The 20,434-nt window shown below is 38.1% G+C and overlaps 1 protein-coding gene across 2 annotated transcripts in view; it reads left to right on the top strand.

The window, feature by feature from the left end:
* Positions 1–226: 226 nt before the first annotated feature.
* AGTR1 (angiotensin II receptor type 1) overlaps positions 227–20,434 on the top strand; it is a 44,893-nt gene continuing 24,685 nt past the window's right edge. For both annotated transcript variants that reach the window (XM_045503348.1, XM_045503349.1), the window contains exons 1-2: positions 227–490; positions 9,694–9,778. The gene's annotated coding sequence lies outside the window, so the exon portion shown is untranslated. The remainder of the gene's footprint in view (positions 491–9,693; positions 9,779–20,434) is intronic.

The following is a 20,434-nucleotide window of genomic DNA, read 5'->3' as shown; positions in this document are numbered from 1 at the left end:
GGCATGAACTGTTTCTCCTGTACCCCCAGTTCTCTTCCATTTAGCGACCCTCCCCAACGCACGGTTCTGAGCCTCGTGCGCAGGGATCTGGTAGGTGACACTGGCGATGACTGTGGCATCCTCCCGCTTCCGTCAGCATCTGGAGAGGGAGGGGGTTGGGCCAAGAGGGTCTCCAGGGGCGGGGCGGAGGAGGAGAGAATGCAAAACAGTGCCTCATCCCTGGAACCTACCGAGCAGCAACGCCCCTCGCTATAAATTCAGAGCTGCCGCGTCGCGGACGATTCCAGCGCGCTCGTCAGCCCAGGGCCCCAGGCAGTGGTGGCAGGCACGGCGAGCATCTGTTTCGGGCTGGGACGGCGACTGATGGGGAGCACCCCGAGCGAACCCCGGGAGTGAGGGCGCACCGCCGGGACGCGGAAGACGCGGGCGGAAGCCCCGCACCAGCGCTGCCAACTCGCTGTCCGACGTGAGCTCAGGACCCCGGGCGCGGGTAAGTCGACCAGGACTGCCCAGGCAGATTCGGGGGCCGTGGGGCGGGGCTGGTCAGTTTCCTGTCAAGGTGTCCTCACCGCGGGTGCTGTGCTGGTGGGCTCCCGGGGACGAAGGAGCGAGAGAGCTCAGTTCCGGTCGGCGCCCACCGGGAACTGGCTGCCTTTCCCCAAATCAGGTGAGGGGCGCCTGGGTTGCAGGGAACAATTTGAGATTGCTCGCTGCGTGCCCCCAAAAGGTCATTCTGATTTGACCAGACTCTTTCGAGTACAAGCCAGAAATCTGCAGAAATGGGATCCAACCAAATAAACTTTCTTCCCGAGGCTTTTAGCTAACTCTTGTCCTTTAACCGTGTCCGGAGCAAGAAGCCGGTAGAACTCCGCGGGGCGTCCATTTAAAAGTTACGCTACTCCGAAGGTGAAGTTAAGAGTGTCCCCACCCTCCCCCTCTGCTTCCCAGGAAACGCCCAGCATGGCTCTTCTTCCCCTCACCCCTCCCCACAAACCCTGTGTGCCCTTGGTACTGTGCGCCGCCCCCACCAGGGACAAACGGTCCCACCTTCAGGTGTCCCCAGGTGCCCTCTGATTCATCAGATTGGTGAGGGGGAGAAGCTGGGGTGTCTCGACACCCCAATCTCCATAGCCCTGGTCAGTCCACGTTTGTAACTGAGGCGCGATTTTAAGAGAAGCTTCTGGTTGGCCCCTTCCCTCCACACCACCTATCTAGCACCCCATTCTCCAATTCTCTTAACTGTGCAGCCCAGTCTCCCTACAGCGCCAGCCTGCTACTTCTCCCCAAGACCTCAGCAAGTCTTTCCCAAAGTGTCTCCTGCCCCATCGTCTTTGGGCACCCAGTAGAAACCCCGTTATTGTATCCATCTAGGGCTTCTTTACCTAATCTTTGTTTTCTGGCGGTGTATCAGAATCCCACTACTGGAGCCCTCCAAGCCTCCTCTTCTCAGTAAAAGTTTGGGTGCTCATTTTCCCCTGGGATCAAATTTGGGAGTTGGCTATATTTATGTCTAGTGTCATTCAGAGAAGAGAAAGTAACAGTGAAGGATGCAAGAAATCTGGCACACACTGTTCTGTTTTATAACTTTGTTGAGCAACTTGTTTCTCCTATTAGGTACCTCATCCCCAACATGATTCTCTTGATAGACACCATCTGAGTGTCCTGGGTCCCCGGGTGTTTATTTCCTTTAGCATTAGCTATAACCCTTTTGTACGTCTTCTCGAAGAAACTGCCTGCTCCCCTGCCTCCTGTAGTGTTTCCCTAGCTCTAAAGGCCCCACCTAGGTCATCTGTCTCAGGCTGTGGTGGATTCTGCCACCCTCCTGGCAGACAGTGCAGGGGCAGGGAAGCACAGGAAGCCGGCGAATGGAGAGACCCACTTAACTGGCTGCTTGCTTTCAGGAGAGTTATTTCACAACCCTGGACCTCAGGTCCCTGACCATAAGGTTCCCTCCAGTGATAAAATTCCTTGATTCCTTTTGTTTCCTATTTATTTGCTTAAAAAATAGTAGTCTAAAATAATTACCCTTTTGCCCATGCTTAGGACCCTCAAAACTCTCTAAATAACTCTCCTGGTATATTACCTATTCTGGAAAACCATTAGGTTTCCAGCGCTGGCTCCAAAAGTCCATCCCTCCTGATAATGGCTGGCAATTCCCATAACGTGGTGTAAAGCTCAGGGAGTGTACCCTAAGTTGCCAGGTCTCAGCATTTGCTAAAGTTTCACATTTATGAGTGTCGAGTCTGTCATCTACTCTGTCTCTCCCTTTTTTTCCTGACTTCATTGTTCTTTGTGGCCATCCCGAAGCCTCGATTCCTGGTTCGGCTCTTCTTTGATCTTAAACTGAATCACTTGCTCCATCATCCAACTCAGAAGAAACCTAGTGTTCTTCTACTGGTTCCACTGATGCCAAAGAAAGAATTACCTTCCTTGAGATTTATAAAATGTCTTTCAGTCACTACATCGCTTTGCCAATGCTCCCCATCTCAAGAGTTCTGAGCTTAAATCTTTACTGTCATTCTCTAACCCTGGTTGTGTTAAAAAAAAAAAAAAAAGCAAATTTACGGATTGTTAAGGTTTCTTGCCGTGTGTGTGTGTGTGTGTGTGTGTGTGTGTGTGTTCTAGTTTGACGTAAGAAGTGTGTGGGTGTGGGGGTGTGTGTGTGCATTTTTTGGTCTGTTGCTGCTGCTTATTACTGTTGTTGTTACTATCACTAATTATTTGCCCAATTCGAGAGGGAAAATAAATGAAAGAAAATTTAATCTGCTACTTAACAAAAGCCCAGGTAAAATACTTAGCTGAGAGGCATTTAAAACTAAGAGTTTAATTATATGGTGAATATCTCCATGTCCTTTTCAAACAGATAACGGACTTGCTATGTTTTGTTTTCAAATTTGTTACAGGGACCTAGACCAGTCCCATAACACTTGCATATTTTGGCTGCCTGATGCAGGCTCCTGGCCTCTGGCCCCCCACTCTCATTAGTTTACCTAGTGCTTTGCCTTACTCAGTCATGACTGGGCTATGCCAGAGAGTCTCCCAAGTAAGCTGGCAAATTAAGAATTTTATTTAGCTGTTGGAAGTAAATCCAAGTGTTGTGAGGGTTAGAAAGCTGTCCTGAAGACACACGGTGGCAATAAACAAATATAAAGCCAGACCAGCAAACTATGACAAAGCAGTCAAGGCCAGGATAGGAATGCTCTTCTCCCAGGTTATCTAGTAAACTGGGTAAATCACCTATTAAATTCATTACCACTGGAAAGTGCTATTATTTTTCTTCAAAATATGTCTAAGGGTTCCCTTACAAAACTGCCTAAAGTCATTGGATTACATGGTTTGTGTATCTTGTCATGTAGGTACTTATTAAAATAGTATGCCATAGTTCCCATAAGTAAAAGTAAGTTTTGTTCCATTTCTAGCCTAAATTTAGCTATTATTTTATATTTTATTCATTATATGAATTTTAGCTACCAAAATTCAACTTTTTGATAGCTTAATATATAAAACCAACTTAAATCAAGTAGTCCGTTAGGGATTTAAGGTACTATTTAACTGAACTGGCAAATGACCACCATTATCCTCTTAAAGCTCTAAAACACATCCAAAATAAATGACAGCAAAAAAAGAAAAAAAAAGCTATAAATTTGCCAAATGTTTTATTAGTCAGTGATAATTTTAATGATATTTGACAAGTGGAAATAGAAAACAAAAGTTTATATCTAGAACAGTGATAGAAACGGAAATAAGTGAATCTTGATATTAGTAGTTGTATTAACATTAAAAGTTTTGTTGATTTTTGATTCCTTCTCTTCATAGCATATGGTCACAAAGGAAGAAGATTCCATTGAGTATTAAAAACAAAATCATCTTTCAAATATTTTACTAACATAGAATTCACTACATGCTGTAAATATTGTATGACTGCTATATTTTACATTATTCTTATAACTCAGTTTAAAAGAGATTTTATTTGTCTGGTTCCTAAATAGGTGCATCATTCAAATGTCTTAAGTGGAAATAAATGTCTAGAATTTGCAAATGATTATTAGAGTTTCCTTCATAGATCTAAGAATATTTTAAATTGTGTTGCTAGTATCACATTTAATTATTTTTCTAACATTTAGTAGTTTAGAAAATGGATGAAGAAATGGGTATGCTTTGTTTTTCCTAATCACATTGAGCCTTCATATTCAAAGTCCTAAGACTAAATGTCCTTAAAATTTAAAATTATAGATTAATAATCCTTCAGTTGGGGTGAAACTTTATGTGAATTCTTGTTCCTTTTATACACATATAAGCTGTTTTATTCTTCACCAAATTATGTTAAAACTTATTTAGATCAGTGGATTTAATACTTTGGTTAACTTCAGAGTAAGAATGTTGGAGTCAAATACATGTTTGTGTACTATTAAAGAGAGTTTATGATTGCTAATTTGCTCTCTAAGATGTCTTTAGCTATTTATCAATTAATATTAATCAAAGCTCCTCTTATCCAACTTGGGAAATAAAGAATTATATGTAGAAGATACTTACAGAGGGAATACTATGGATCTGAGTGATGTTAGATCCTTACGAACACACGAAAGTATAAAAATGGTCTTTGCCCTAGAGAGATGTTGGTCAAACTGAGTATATATTTGGCTATGAGTCTCTCCAAACATCTTAGTGCCACTGGGGTGGAAAGCCATTTAAAAATAAGCCCCCTTCTGTCCTACCTTTCAGAGCAGGTAGAACGTATACTGGGGTCACACTGTTTGATTTCAGCCACTTCCATAATATCTACAATTTTCCCTTCCTTATGGGAGTATACCTCCTTTGATACTATGAACCACATCTAATTCATCTTTGTATTCTATTACTGAATGCTCCACACATCACTTTCTTGCCTGTTTGTTGTTTGTTTGTTTTCAGCTAAAGCTATGGAAAATATATTTTTCAGATCCCTATAGTTTAGAAGAGATATATTAGAGAGAAACCATTTGTCTAACCTCATTTGAGTAGAGTATCCTATTATACACAATAAAATGGCTTGAAATTGATGCTTTATTCTTAGTAACTGGGGAACTATTAATACTGTTTTTTTAGTCTAAAACAGTAATGGCAAGGGGGAAAGTAGAGAATAGAGTAAGAAATGGAGAAACAAAATAGAAGTTGAAATAGCAAATCAGTGGTTCTTCAGGCATTAGGGAAAAGGCAAGGCAAGCATATTACAATCACTTGGGATTTTAAATCTGTACATATTGTCTACACTTCCCTTATTCCCATTTTCCCTACTGAGAACCACTGTATTATAAATTAGGAGCAACCATCCACCATTGTCTCAGGTGTTAAGGCAAAGACCAGCCTTGTGGGCAACATGCGGGAACTTGTGAGAAATGCAGACTTTCTGACTCCACCCAGACCCATTGAAATCTGCATTTTTAACAAAAACCCCAGGTGATTCAAATGCAAAATGAAGTTAGAGAAGTCCAAGTGTGCATACAGCACCCAGGACTTGTTAGGAATAATTGCCTAGAGGTTATATTGGCTTTTTAATAAATTAACATTTTTACATAAAGCTAACATTTATTGAGCACATATAATAATATGCCAGACACAATGTTCAGCCTTTAATATTGTTTTTATATAATCCTCACAACATCCCTATGAAAAAATCACTGCTTTATCCTCATTTTATAGGCTGGGATACTGAGTAATAACAAGATAAGAAACTCACCCAAATGTGGTAACTGGTAGAGTCAAGATTGAAACAGAGGAATTTTGATTCCTGTCCTCTTACCTGCCACGCTGCACTGTCTGCTCTACACTACACTGCCTGCTTTTTAAGGCCAACTAATTATTTGAGAATTTATTTCACATTATCATTTGAAATCAAGTTGTTTCCCTCATAGAAAAAATAAGATCTATTCTATTTTAGTTGCAACATTTGCCTGTCATATTCACCTTTAAGTGAAATAATGGAGAATTCTAAGAATTCTTTCTTTAGTTGGGAAATAAATACTAAAATTATGAAAGCTCATTATTTAAAACTTAAGATTCAATATCTCTGTTTTTCTCATAACTTACCTATAATTTACTCATTTTATCTTTGGGTATTCTGATGCTATAAAAATGTTTTCTCTTGAACAAGTCATTCCCTACGTATACAAACTATTCAGCCTTCCAACTCAAATTATATATCACTCTTTCAGCTTTTAATATAAACACTTATCTACAAGCATGGTTCACAAAACTAGGTGAATATAGTTACTTACTAGTCAGTTTGCAAGCAAATGGTGACTTATGTTAAGCCAGTGACTCCCCAGATGATTCAGTCTCTGAACGATTTCTCCCAGTGCATGTAGATTTTCTGAGAGCTGTCAGTTGGATTTGGCCAAAAGCCTGTTGTTCTGACAGGGGCTCATTGATGTTGGTCAAAAGACTGAAGTGAGTCTGGGTTCCCTGTGATCACGTTTGAGAGGAGAGGTGTGTCAACAGGACTGAGCAGCTATAATTTTCTCAGTGATAAAGGGACATCCTTGGGAGATGGAACTTCACCAGCTGCTTAGATCGAGAACTTTAAGCAGCCCTAACAGTACAGTGTCTAATTTGTAACTTAAGGCTTAGGACACAACCAACCCAGGGCTGCCATAATGCCAAGCACCTGGGGCTTAGAGGGGCGGTAGTGCCCAGGAGACATCCTGCATGTAGCAGCAGAGTTTCTTAAAGCTAATAAGTGATAAATGATACAGCAGTGACTCTCTTATGACCTTTTACAGTCCTGCTGGTCTCAGTGAGCCCAAATATTTGTGACTGGGGCTGTATAGAATCTGCACCAGGTTTTTTCCTAAACAAATTGAATGAATGAATGAATGAATGAATGACCTCACAGCATTTCTTCTAGTAAACTTTATACATTTATACTTTCATTATTCCCTTCACTTTTTGACCCAAACTCTTCTCGATATCCAATTCAAATGTATTTTACATGCTTCTAAATCTGTGTAGTATGCTGCTAGAACAAGAATGTTCCATTAACCCAGCTTTAGTAATCTTTCCATTCAAATGATGTCACTTCACATAAAACATGTTGTACCATGATGGATCCCAGCCCTTAACCTTCACACAGTTGATTGCTGCCACTTTATCAGGAATGGAAAAGAATCTGATGTGATTCCTACGTAATGATTTCTTGAATGTGTTGTGGCATTTGGTCTACTGAGTTAACAGAATACATTTTGGAGAGGAACACAAATCTATTCTTTTACATTTCTGTTAGGTTAAGCCATATGATGTGACATTATATAGCCATTTTTACATATTTAATAATATTTAATGGCAAGGAAAGATAATCATTATAGAGCAATATATAAACATAAATCATGAGTGTGGTCCAGTGTGTGCGTGTGGGTGTTTAGATTACTGTCAAGTTGCCATTAAGGCCTTACTTGGGCCATTGGTATTCTAATGGAAACAGTTCTATTAGCACTGATTTGTACTTAAAATAACCGATATGTTTTTTTAAATGTCTGCATCACTATGAACCAGATAAGACTAGGAAAAATATAAACAAATCTTAGAAGCTTTTGAGGGTTATTAAGATCAAGGCTAAGATCAAAAGTGACTTTTTTCTTTCTTTTTTTTTTTGTATGTGCTTTCAAAAGTTCCTATAATGAACCTCTATTACTTTTATACTTCTTACTTTCTGTTTGTCTCAGAATTACTATTACTTTCAGTCTAACCCACTCTAGATTTCAGATCGTTAGACAACTGCCATTAACTGTGTAGAGAATGATAATTGGTAAATCTGATACTTTCTCTAATTTTTTTTTTTTTTCCTGAGGGACACTAGTGCCCTACAAGAGTTTAGAAAATTAATATCATGGTAGTATTTTTAAGAGAGAAATAATCTTATGGGAAATTTCTTTTGCTATAACAACAAAACCACTGAAATATAGGGATAAAAAGAGATTCTCTAAGGCCAAAATCCTTCCATATAACAACATTATAGTAAAGTTGGTATACATTGTGGTTTAAAAGGTAACCTACACCACACCTATAGTCTTCTTGAATAACTTCTCAGCTTTAATAATATTCTTGCTGAAAAGTGTCCCCCAAGTCCATAATGACAAATATTGCTTAATTTGGCTACATAAGAAAATTAAAATATCATGTGGTAAAAAGGACCCATAAACAAAGTCAAAAGAGAAACAGGAACTTGAGAAAGCTACTTGCCACACATTACATGTAAAATGCCAGTTTCCTGAATAGAACGTGAGCTCTTTAACATGAGAAGCAATGAACAACCCAACTAAAAAATAAGCAAAACCCCAGATGTGTGGGTGGCTCAGTCAGTTAAGCCTTGATTTCCACTCAGGAACGCTGACTGCACACACAGCCTGCTTGGATTTCTCTGTCTCTCTTTCTCTTTGCTCCTCCCCGCTCTCCCATCTCTCAAAATAAATAAACTTTAAAAAAAATAAATAAGCAAAGGCCATTAATGGGCAAACTAGTAGAAGAATAACTACATACAATAAGGAAACAACAACAACAGAAAAAGCTCAACCTCATTTAGAACTAAAGAAATGCAAATCAGGACAAATATGTACTTTTCATTTATAAGACTGACAAAAAAATTTAAGATTTGATAAAAGCCAGATTTGGGGTATCAAAAATTGGTATGGCCTTTGTAGAGGACATTTTTAAGTATCTTTCAAAAACTTGGAGTATGCAGTTTGCTTTAACAATCACATTTGAAACTTTTCTACTGATACACCACTTAAAAAATGCACACATATAAATAGAACCATTGACGCATGTTTTTAAGCAGCCAAAATGAGAAACTAAAAAAAGAAAACCTTAAGATCCATTAACAGGGGGCTGGTTAAATAAATTATCATGAATCAGTGCAATGAATACTGTATAGTCATCAAAATAAATGAGGTAGATTTATGCATATATTACAGATGTAGCCATGTTAAGTTAAAAAAAAAAAAACACACAACAGAATAGTAGGAGGTGTAAAATGAAAAACCGTGGATATACACATCTGTATGCATGTGTATACATTTTTAAAAGTCTTAAAAGGATACACGTGAAACTATTAGTAGTAAGTATCTCTAGGAAGTGGATCTAGAGAGACCATTACAGAGAGCTAGGAGACATGTACTTTTATTTTACACTCCTTTGTAATTTGACATTTAAACCACATGTATGTATTACTACAATGAAAAAATAAAAACAGAAATACAGAAAAAAGATCTCTTTTTAAGAAGATTTTTTAAATTATGGTAAAATAACACTCATATAGGTTTATATTAAAAAGGATCATTTATCAAAGTTTACCTGTAGATTCACAACTAAAAATCTCATCTATTATGATACTTCTTATACTAGGAGCTATGTTTACACGTGTCTTAGAATAAGATTGCACTATTTTACCCAAAAACACGTTTTCTCCTTCTCCAGTGAGTATCTACAAGGGTATGAGGGAAGACGTCGACTACAACCAGGAAGAGGACGTAACCCCACGACAGACTGCCACTTAGTACGGCCTAACCCTACATAAGGAAAAATATATTCTTGATGTGGACCAGATGGTTTCATTCCCTTCAAAAGCATTTTTAAGATGTAGTGTTAATACTTACTCTGTCAATTAAAAAATGAAAATCTGGCCGTATTCAGTGAATCACACTAATCTTTTTGTCTTTCCAGATTTAATACATGATAAATTGGTCTAAAATGGCCGAGTTTTCATCTGAATAAGACACTGAAGCCATCCTAGAAGTTCTGCATCCAGGTAAATGTCTTACACTTATAGCATGGTACTGGGCGGTTGTTTTCTCTAATGTGTCAATAGTGGAGGCAGCACAACAAGTCACATATATCATTGTCTAGTGACAGAAACAGAGGATGCAGAAAAAAAAATGAAATTCCACTCTTATCTCATTCCTTATATGCAGCCTAAGAGCATATATTTATATGATTTTAAAGGTAAACCATGTTAGAATATTACCAAGATATTCATGTATTAATATAAACCATATGAGAGATTTGCAACCCCTCGGCAAGGATCTCCTTGTGGCCACGGATGGATTGCTCTGAACGGTCCTCTTCACACTATGTAGGGCTTTAAGAGAAATGGGAGATTGTGTTCTCTCCTCAGCCACCCAATGGGGCTCTGTGAAGCACTCACTTCCAAAAGCCATGTCCAAAGACCATATGTCCAAAGAACATAAACCTTAAAACTTGACCTGCTCACCTTCAGAAAATCCAGATGTCTCTCACTCTTATTTTCATGAAAGTTCCCCTTACTCCAGTAAGATATAGGGAAAAGGGCAATGTGGAGTTGGAGACAAGGTACCCTTTAATCCCCACATAGCCTAGCCCTCTGGTAGGTATGAATCATGCCGCTGGGCATTACAGTCAGAACCTGAGAGGGCAGCATGAGTAATCAGGGACTGCTCTGTCCATCCATTTCCTGTCACATGGCCCTGCCTGATATTTTTCATAAAAAGACTCCTGAATTTTCCAGATCAAAAGACTTTTTTCTCCTGACAAAAACTCAGCTCAAGGAACAAGCCCTCAACTTCCTAAATTAACAGGGAGGACATCCCCTAGTCCCTCCAGGGAGAATGTAAAGAGTAGCTTATCTCCTTCTGAATATATTGGGATTATATTTTATCAAAGCAGAAGATAGATAGGATAAGTGGTGGGTGGGTAGACAAATGTTGATTTTATTCTTCTTTGTTTCATTGGCAAGGAGGAAACAGTTGCTAGAAGGCACTCCATGGTGGAGTTAGGAAACTATTGAGGACTGCTTTAATCTTGGCGACAAAAATGGGTACATTCTACAGAGTTCTGACACTGGAAATCTTTAGGTTTCGGGGATTTTTCGTTTTGTTTTGTTTTGTTCTGTTTTTGTTTTTGAGGTATAGATAAGCTTAGAAAGCTGGGCTGTACATGTTTTCAGTAAAAATCCAGCTCTGGGAAAAGTACACTGAAATGTATGTCCTAATTAGAAAGGCACTAAGATAGGAAGCTTTATTTTACATCCTAAGAGTACTGAACAGAAGAAACTCTTTGTCCATAATATGCCATCAACCTTGTAACAGAAGAAGCAAGACAGTAATCCAGGGGAGTTCCTGATAGAAATTTCTATATAACAGCCTCCCTTCTCCTGTGTTTTGGAAGCCCCCGCTTTCTAACATTCACACATTTATAGCAAAGTAAATATGATTTTTTTGCTTACAAATAACAAAACAGTGGGGTGAAAAAAACCCTCCATAAAATTAACTTTTTCAAACTTTTAGTTTCAGATGAATAAGCAAAACATGCTTAATTCTAAGTTATTTTTTGTTTGCTAAAGAACTGATGCTATACCAATTTGGCCACTAACCGCCAAAACTTTGCTTTGGGTTTCCTACAAAACAATCTCCAAGGCCCCATGCCATCCATGGGCACTATACTGAAATGCAAAAGGTGTGTTCAGAAGGACCTTCTGAACATTGCAATGTCTCTTTTACCAACTTACGACCAGAGAACTCTGATCTCTTATTGATTTAAACCAGTAATGTGTAAACAGCATTTCAGGGCTTGTTTTATAGGACCAAAAGAATTTAAGTTGAAATCTACTTAGGACAAATGGGGAAAACCAGGACATTTAAAAGAATCAATAAAGACCATATTCCGTGGCTTAAAATCTGTAGGCCGGCACTATCGAGTGTGGCATTCATGTGTCATGTGTGGCTACTCAAGTGTAAATGTAAATTAACTATAATACAATGAAACTAAAAATTCAGTTCCTCAGGTGTCCTAGGCATATTTCAAGAATTCCAGTAGACACATGTAGCCAGTGGCTACTCTAGTGGACAGCACAGATTTACAACATTTCTATCATCATAGAAAGTTCTATTGGATAGTATTCTATTGATAGTATTAACAACAGAGTGGACTCTTCCACTGCTACTTGGTAAGCAATTGTTATGCTCTTTTAAACTTATTTGGAAATTTTAAAGTATTTTTTAAATTCTAATTTTCTCAGTTGCAGGGTATCTGGTATATAGTTCTCGCAGTAACTTTCTCTTTTTCGTATTTATTTGCGTATTAAGATACATGGGATTAAGTATCTTATGTACTCTTCTAAAGTTAGAAGTTCTTGGTTTTCTTAAAAATCGTGAGAAGAGGTACATGTAATTATACTGAACTAATAATATACAGCTGTTGGGTTCTTTACCCGCATCATTGACAACTCCAAGTAAAACAAAACTAGAAAAGATGTAGGGTCATCTTAATGACCCATATTTTTTTTATTCTGTATATTCTGTGAGGTTTGTTTTTCCTGCAGCAATAGATATGTCTCAATTGTACTGACCTAACTACAGCTGACTTCACATATTTTAAGAAATTGGAGAGACAAGAAAAATAAGTATTAGACCACTTATTTCTTTTCTTCTCTTTTTTATAGAAATGTACAAGATATTAGAAGTCCCTATTTTTATTTCCAAATTATATGTACCACAGAGAAGAGTAGTTTGTTTTCAGTTTTTAATTAATGTAACCATCCCATTATAGTATATTCTTAAAGTTCTTAGTCACCATTTTTCCACTAATATGATCCCATTATTAAAATGTCAGTCTCAATTACTTTCTAGAAACTTATACCTAGTAGTTCAATTACATTTGGTTCCTGGACTAATGATTGTGTGTTACACAAGGCAAAAAATTAAAAACAACTTTGTCTTTGAGTCATCGAAGCATCAAGGATTTGAAACAGCTATATAACTAACTGTGAGAAAAGCATTTAAATATCCACACTATGTTCCCTTTACACATTTAATATTATTTTTCAATAAAAGCATATATAATAGAAATTTGCACCCAGTTTGGACTTATCAAGTATGAGTCCTAGAGTCTTAGCAATGAAAAAAGGCAAAGTAAAGCGTAGCCATTTGAGGGGTGGTTCTTTCAATAAACAAACAAAAAAAGGTTTCTTTATAGAGTAACAGGTTTACTCCAAATAACCTATTATTCACAATATATGTATAGAAACACTGTTCCTAGGCTTGAAAAAAATAGAACTAGATATGCTTAGCACCTAACTGACTAGGTAGGAGACCCACATTTGGATTACTGTTACTATTTTTAATAATTAAAAGAGCTCAGGGGTGCCTGGGTGGCTCAGTCGGTTAAGCGTCCAACTTCAGCTCAGGTCATGATCTCACAGCCTGTGAGTTCGAGCCCCACATTGGGCTTTGTCTGACAGCCCAGAGCCTGGAGCCTGCTTCAGATTCTGTGTCTCCCTCTCTCTCTGCCCCTCCCCAACTCACGCTCTGTCTCTCTCTCCTTGAAAAATAAACATTAAAAAAGTTTTTTTTTGTAGATAATAATAATTAAAAGAACTCAGAGAATTAGCATCTAAATGTAGAAGCTGTTTTGCTGGCAGGGAGAACTTTTGATTAGTACCAAAAATTGTCATCCTTCCCCTTCAACTAGTCATTGCTTTTAAGACTTTTAAGATTTAGAGGCACCTGGATGGTTCAGTCAGTGTCCAACTCTTGACTTTGGCTCAGGTCATGATCTCATGGGTTTGTGAGACTTAGCCCCATGTCAGGCTCTGTGCTGTGAGCATGGAGCCTGTTTGGGATTCTCTCTCTCCCTCCCTCTGTGCTCCTCCCTCCCTCGCTCGTTCTCTCTCTCTCTCTCTCTCTCTCTCAAAATAAATAAACATTTTTTTAAAAAAGGCTTTTAACAAGATTTATACATATAGGAATTTTTTTTTTTTTAATTTCAGAAAGGTGTGGGATATCTTAGAAATGTAATAATACAGCACAGACCTGGTAGAATGTAACCAGTTATCTGGGACTATGTCTTTGGCACCTTTCCAGAATTCAAACATATGCTGGGGGCCCTGGGACGACAGGAACAATGTCATATTTCAAGCCCAAAATCCAATCAGGAGCAGCCTTCCTCCTCCTCTCATCCAGGCAAGGCCAAAACACTTCTATACACAGTATGGGTCACTACAGAAAACAAACAGAGCTGCTGTAGATAAAACCAGGCAGTGGGTAAAGGCTGTCTCTTGACATAGAACCTGAACCTTGGCTCCTCAGCAATGCTCCCAAGTCAAAGAGGAAGAACAAGATAGGCATTTCACTGCTTCTGGTCCCTCTAGTATGGTCAGTGTCCAGAGCAGGAGGATAAAACAATTGTCTCAGCGATGTAAAGCCAGAAGTCCAACCCGTTTTGGCAATGTGAAAGCAATGCAAATTCAAGTCGGTAATGACAACAGCTTCTTATGTGATACATATAACACTAATGGACCAGACGTACTTTATTCATCTCTAAACCAATGAATGCTACTCTTCATTTTACATACAACATGTTTATCTGTATACAGCCCAACAATTAAGGAGCTTTGGAAACGGCCCTATTTGTGAGAAGTACTGCCCACAGCACATCAGCTTGCTTTGGGATAACTGAAGTAGTAGTAAGCAACCCCTGGATTTCTGCTAGAATGTAGACTTAATTAGATGGGTGAGTTAGACAGAACATGCCATCTGAATTAAAGAGTAAGAAACAGAATATGTACCAAATAAGTGAAGGAAGATTCATAATTATGAATAAAACAATAAATGTCAATAACTTAAAAATTTTTATTTTAGGGGCGCCTGGGTGGCTCAGTCAGTTAAGCGTCCTACTTTGGTTCAGGTCATGATCTCGCTCTTCCCGAGTTTGAACCCCACATTGGGATCTGTACTGACAGCTCAGGTCTCCCTCTCTCTGCTCCTCCCCCACTCACACACTCTCTGTCTCTCATGCTCTCAAAAATAAATAAATATTTTTAAAAATTTTATTTTAGCTTCTTTAAGATATATGACAAGTTTAACAGACCTAACTTAACATCTTAAAAGGAAGAGATCTATGTAACCTATTTGATGATTTTTATCTTCTTAGGAATATGTCTGACATCTTTAATTTTCACATTTTATCAATTTTTTTTCTGTTTTTATTTTCTATGGTGTCACTATCCATCAACCCATATTGGTTAAGTTTATATAAATATACATATACATATATATATATTTTTAGATATAGATAGATAGATAGATATAAAGATCCCAAGAGAAACTAATTCTGCAGTCCTCCTCAGCAATTCATTCTGCCAATTAAGAACCCTTAAGCTAAATAGAATAATTCATTTCACAGGAAACTTTTATTCAATATGTATAATTAGTTTTAGTTAACTTTATTAATGAAATGTCGCAAATCAATTAGGTTTGCAATAATCAGATGCTGAGGACCCAAGAGGGGCCATATCTCTCACAAGAGGGGAAGGTGATACACAATTTAGTTGGGAAGCAAATGTAATTAGATTTGATCAGTTGAGTATTTCTGTCCTGATGTGGAGTCAGGCACATACCCAAACCTGAATATATAGTTAAAACGCAGTTCAAAAACAGTGTGACTTAGAAAATGTCTTCATGGTCCTGTCAGCCACATACTGACAGCTGAAGTGGGCCTTTGAAATCACAGGTAGATAGGTTTCCTTCAGGCAGTGCTGTGTTTTAAATTTCTCTTTCAAATCCAAATGCCTTTAAGTAGGACAGTATATAAACTCTCTTGTTTATCACAGACCCCATCATTCCCCGATAGGGTGCTTCACACATTTATTTAACTGCCCAAATCCTGATGACATTTCAGTTTACAACTATTGTGATCTTACATATTATTGAATGGGTATTGGTTAATCGTAAAGTTTCTTTCCTCTGACTCTAAAATAAAAATATCAGGGGCTCAGTCGGTTAAGCATCCTATTTTGGCTCAGGTCATGATCTTACAGTTTGTGGGTTTGAGCCCTGTGTTGGGCTCTGTGCTGACAGCTCAGAGCCTGGAGCCTGCCTTGGATTCTGTGTCTCCCTCTCTCTGCCCCTCCCCTGCTAGGGCTCTGTCTCTGTCTCTCTCTCTAAAAAAAAAAAACAAAAACAAAAAACAAACAAACATTAAAAAAATTTAAATAAAATAAAAATATCAAATGTCATGACCATAAGAATCCTTCTGAATGAGAATTAATTAAATATAAGTTATTCCTATTTAGGGTTGCAGTTTGCAACATAATCTGCTGGGATTCATTTAATAAGTAGTTTTGTTGGATACCCACGTGCCAGTCCCTGTTCTCAGCCCTGAGGACACAGTGTGAACAGCAGACAAAAACCCCTAGCCTCACAGAACTTACATTCTAGTGCATGTACACAGAAAAACAATCAAGTAAAATATGCAATATGTTGCATAAAATGGAGACTAGAACTAGAAATGAGAGGGGAAAGTGCAGTTTTAAAAGGGTATTTAGAGAAAGCCTCCTTAGTAAGAAGGAAGGAACTCTATGGACATCTGGGGAAGGACTCTTCTACGCAGAAGCAAAGCATAAAGCAAAAGCAAAGGCCCTTGGCAGTACGACACCAGCAAATTCAAGGCACAGCAAATAGGCCAATATTCTTAGAAACCACAAAAGAAGAATGGATAACAAAAGGGAGATCAAGTTATCAAAGGCTAGCAGGACTAATAGGTAAAAACTGGAGACATTAAGAATGGATGCTACGAGAAGAAACAAATGATTAAACCTAAATGGTTTAAAGACTTAACGTACTTTGAAATGTAGTAAAATGTTTCCAAAATTGAAGATTTTAATCTTAAAAGAAGTCAGGTCTATGATTCAATCCCCAGTGGATGGTTCTATGGCTATAAAACTCTAAATATTCAAATCCTGTATTTAATGTCACTTCCTCCTGGACACCCAAATGATATGTTTGGGGCCTTTGGTATACTCCCAAAAATGCTTTGCCTATCACTAACCTGTAATCCATTGTCTCTGAAAGTAAAACTCCTCAAGCAATAAAGAGTTGGGGCTACACAACATTGCCATTAGATTATTTTTAGTAAAAGCTCTGCATTCTTAGACAAACAAATATTCCAGTGAACTTAACACCAGTGAACTTAACAAGTCCTAGGGATACTACCAGATGGAAAATGATTTCATATATTGATTATCCCATTTCAGCTATTTTATCTTCAAGTCCAACAAAAAGAAAACTCTAAATAAAAAGATACGTTTGGGATTATAAATGTGACATTAGTCTACATATAACTAGGTATGAAATTATCTAATGGAAAATTTCAAATTCAACCAACCTTAAACATGTAAGATCGTCTGAATGAGAAGCAATGATCCTGACTTTGCATTATATTTTAGTGGTATTGTTTGCTCATAATCCCCATGCTTTTTTCCTGTCCGGCTATTCTTCAAGATTTCCTAATGAGCATTAGGGAACAAGTGTATTTAACAATCTGTATTTGCAGGTTGGAAACAAGAAAATGAAGACTAATAGTTTCTTTCCTGCTAATTTGATTTTCTACAGCTCCTCTCCTACCAGCATAGGCAAAGGACTTAGTTACTATTTCTAGCAGATGAAGCCAAGGAAGAGACAAGCATCTCTGATGTCACGCTTCTCTCAAATGGGCCAGCTGCTCTATAGGTCTCCATTAGAGACTTCCCCAAGAGTAATAAATTAAAGTGATCATGACCAGAATGAGAAAAAAAAAAAAATGCAACTTCCTTTATTCTAGAAAAGCAGTACTCAATGGCTGGTTAACAACGCTACAGTGAATACAGTGTATTCTCCTGCACATGTGGAGAGTTTTAATGTACTCAGAAGTGGAAATGATGATTTGATTTCCAAAGTGGCGGTAATTTCAGGAGATTCCTGGAAATGGGGTGGTGCTGAGTTGACAGAAAGATATGGGGGTTCAGCCCTTAACTGCTGATGTGTGGCTGGCTCTCTAAACTGAAATATGATCCAAAAAGAACTTCGGGTATAATTTCAGGTCCTAAGGCTAGTTAATAGTACAAATAGTTATTTATTTATAACAGTACAGGAATTTATTTCCCAGTACCCCTCGTGTCAATGACATCCCATAAAATCAGCCTGGCAAGGAACTAGAACATTTTAAGAATATCCAATACACAACTTTAAATGAGAGGTTTTCCTTTTCTCACACAAAAACATGAAAGTCAGTTTGAACTGATGTGGACTTCTGCCCAGGTGAGTGCCTCTGATTTCAGAAAGCATGTACCTCTTTTGTAACTCCAGTGTGTCCTTGGAAATCGCTGCATAAAGGCCAAACTGCCAAGTCTAGTCCTTTGCTGAGAAAAACCTTTTCAGTTGTATGTCAGTAGCTGGTCTTTGTTCTCTTCAGCACTCATTGCAAAATACAGCAATTCTAATTCTAAATCCCAATAGTATTGGGAAGACAAGTTGAGTTAAAATAATGCCTGTAATTTAATCAGTATTCGGTCCCTAATAAAAAGCTAGTTAGTCACAGCTTCCATCAAATCCCTCTCCCACAGATTTCTCTCCTGAAAGGAGATACTTACTATACAGCATTTAGGGGAAAACAAAGTTTCCTCAATTGCTAGGGCCAGAATAATGAAAGGTTTGAAAATAGTATTTTAAGCACCATCATGTTTTTGCTTTCCATTCCCTGAGGTTGAACAGATTCTTAATTTCAGTTTTTTAACTTCCCTGAAAATAATTCCTGTCTCTAGTTAACTATTGTTTCAATGCAGTTTTTATCTTCTAAATCTGGTAGGCTCACAAATTTAAGTCATCATCCAGATCAGAAAAAGTAAGTAAAACTTAAAGAATCTTCTCACTCAAAAAAGTAAAAAAAAAAAAAAAAAAAAAAAAAAAGTCTCCAATTCAGGAATGAATCATCCTTGAAATTCTCCCAACTTGCAATTTAGTTTTATGGGTGAAAACTTTGGGAGACCAGTTTGGGGAAGCAACCATGCCAGGTACTATTTCATGTACATAATCTTACTTCTCACAGCAACACTTAAGAGATAACTATGATTGTTGCCATAGTATTATATTGCTATTTTATAAATGTGGACCCAAAGAAGCAGAGAAAATAATAGTTAACATCTATTAACTGGACACTTACTGGATCAGGCACTGGGTCACGCACTTCATCCGCATTTTGTTACTTAATCCGCCAACAAACAAACCCCATAGGCCAGGTGGTCTTATTGGCTTCATTTCTTCATAGACACTGAGCCTAAGGGGCCCGCTTTGCTAACCAATGTCAGGAACAGAACTGGAATTTGGGACTGACTCCAACACCCTGGTTCTGACCATTTTTTTCCCAGATGTAACTCATCAAATTCTCCAGAGGCTGAGTTCTTCCTGCTGTTGCTTTTAATTAACTGCTACACCATCAGCACTTTTTTTACATATATGTATATAAGTGAACACCGTGTCAATATTTGTTTATAGTGATACCAGGTGCCTGTTTAAGCTAGCATCATATTGAATAGGAGAGTCCAAAGCTCTGACAGGAATGCTGAAGACAAGGTAAAGCAGATATTTTTCTGTCACATTTCAGTGAGGAAATTAATTGTGAATTCACATGCCACCAGCCGTACACAGAAATGCAACAGGAAATGAAGAAAAATTTAACTACTTTAAATAATGTGGTCTGTAGTACAAATGAGTGCTCTGTGAATTAGATTCCTTCTGCTATAGAATCGATCATTTGAATTATGTTGGCAAGCAGGGTAAGACATTACTAAAATTATCCTTGAATCCTAGCTTTGAGATCTATGTAAGACACTAGGCAATTTGCCTAAGAATACACAGAAAATACTTTTTAAAAGGATTGGGATGGGTTATTTCCCTCTCTGTTAAATATTAGCCTTTGAAATGAACCCAGCTGATCTGCTAAATAACACTTGCAAATTGTTGTGTTTTAATAAAGTGACAGACTGAGAGAGAAGCCACACTAGACCTGCTTATGCTTCTGGAAGCAGTGCAGGCCAGGAACATTATGCAATAATGCCTTTTAAAAGAAGGGAGCCTCTTAGCATTACACCTTGCCTGGCAACAAATGTAGCCACTTACTCCAAATGTAGACATAATTAGAAGCTATGAAAATCTAGCATCAGAATCCCAAACCCCTGGTGCAATACACTGTAAATTACAGCTTTTATGTCTGTAATATTTTCAACCACTCCATTTAAATATGTGAATATATGAATGCGCTCTGTTTCAGGAGGCCTGTTCTATGAGGCTATGGAAAGGTTTTACTATTATTAATCAGGTGTCTTGTAAACAGGACGCCTCATTTTTAGATTTCTGGAAGGTTCAGAGCCTGTACTGCTACTGGCAGAGGGCAGACCCAAATGGGCTATTCTAGTGAAAATCCCTGGGTAAACATGGAACACAGTGAAAACCTGGGGGACCCAATCTGCACTAGGTACCACTAACAGTCATCACCTCTATTACAGCTTGAACCATGCAAACCCAGGCTGATGTGTTAGTTTAGAAGATTGCAGCAGAACTTTATCAAGTAAGTCTGAAAGAACATTAATTCTTCATCTAATCTCGGGTGACCAATAAAA

Source organism: Leopardus geoffroyi, chromosome C2, assembly GCF_018350155.1.
Source record: "Leopardus geoffroyi isolate Oge1 chromosome C2, O.geoffroyi_Oge1_pat1.0, whole genome shotgun sequence".
In the NCBI taxonomy this organism is placed as follows: domain Eukaryota; kingdom Metazoa; phylum Chordata; class Mammalia; order Carnivora; family Felidae; genus Leopardus; species Leopardus geoffroyi.
This window is presented reverse-complemented; position numbering and strand designations above follow the sequence as displayed.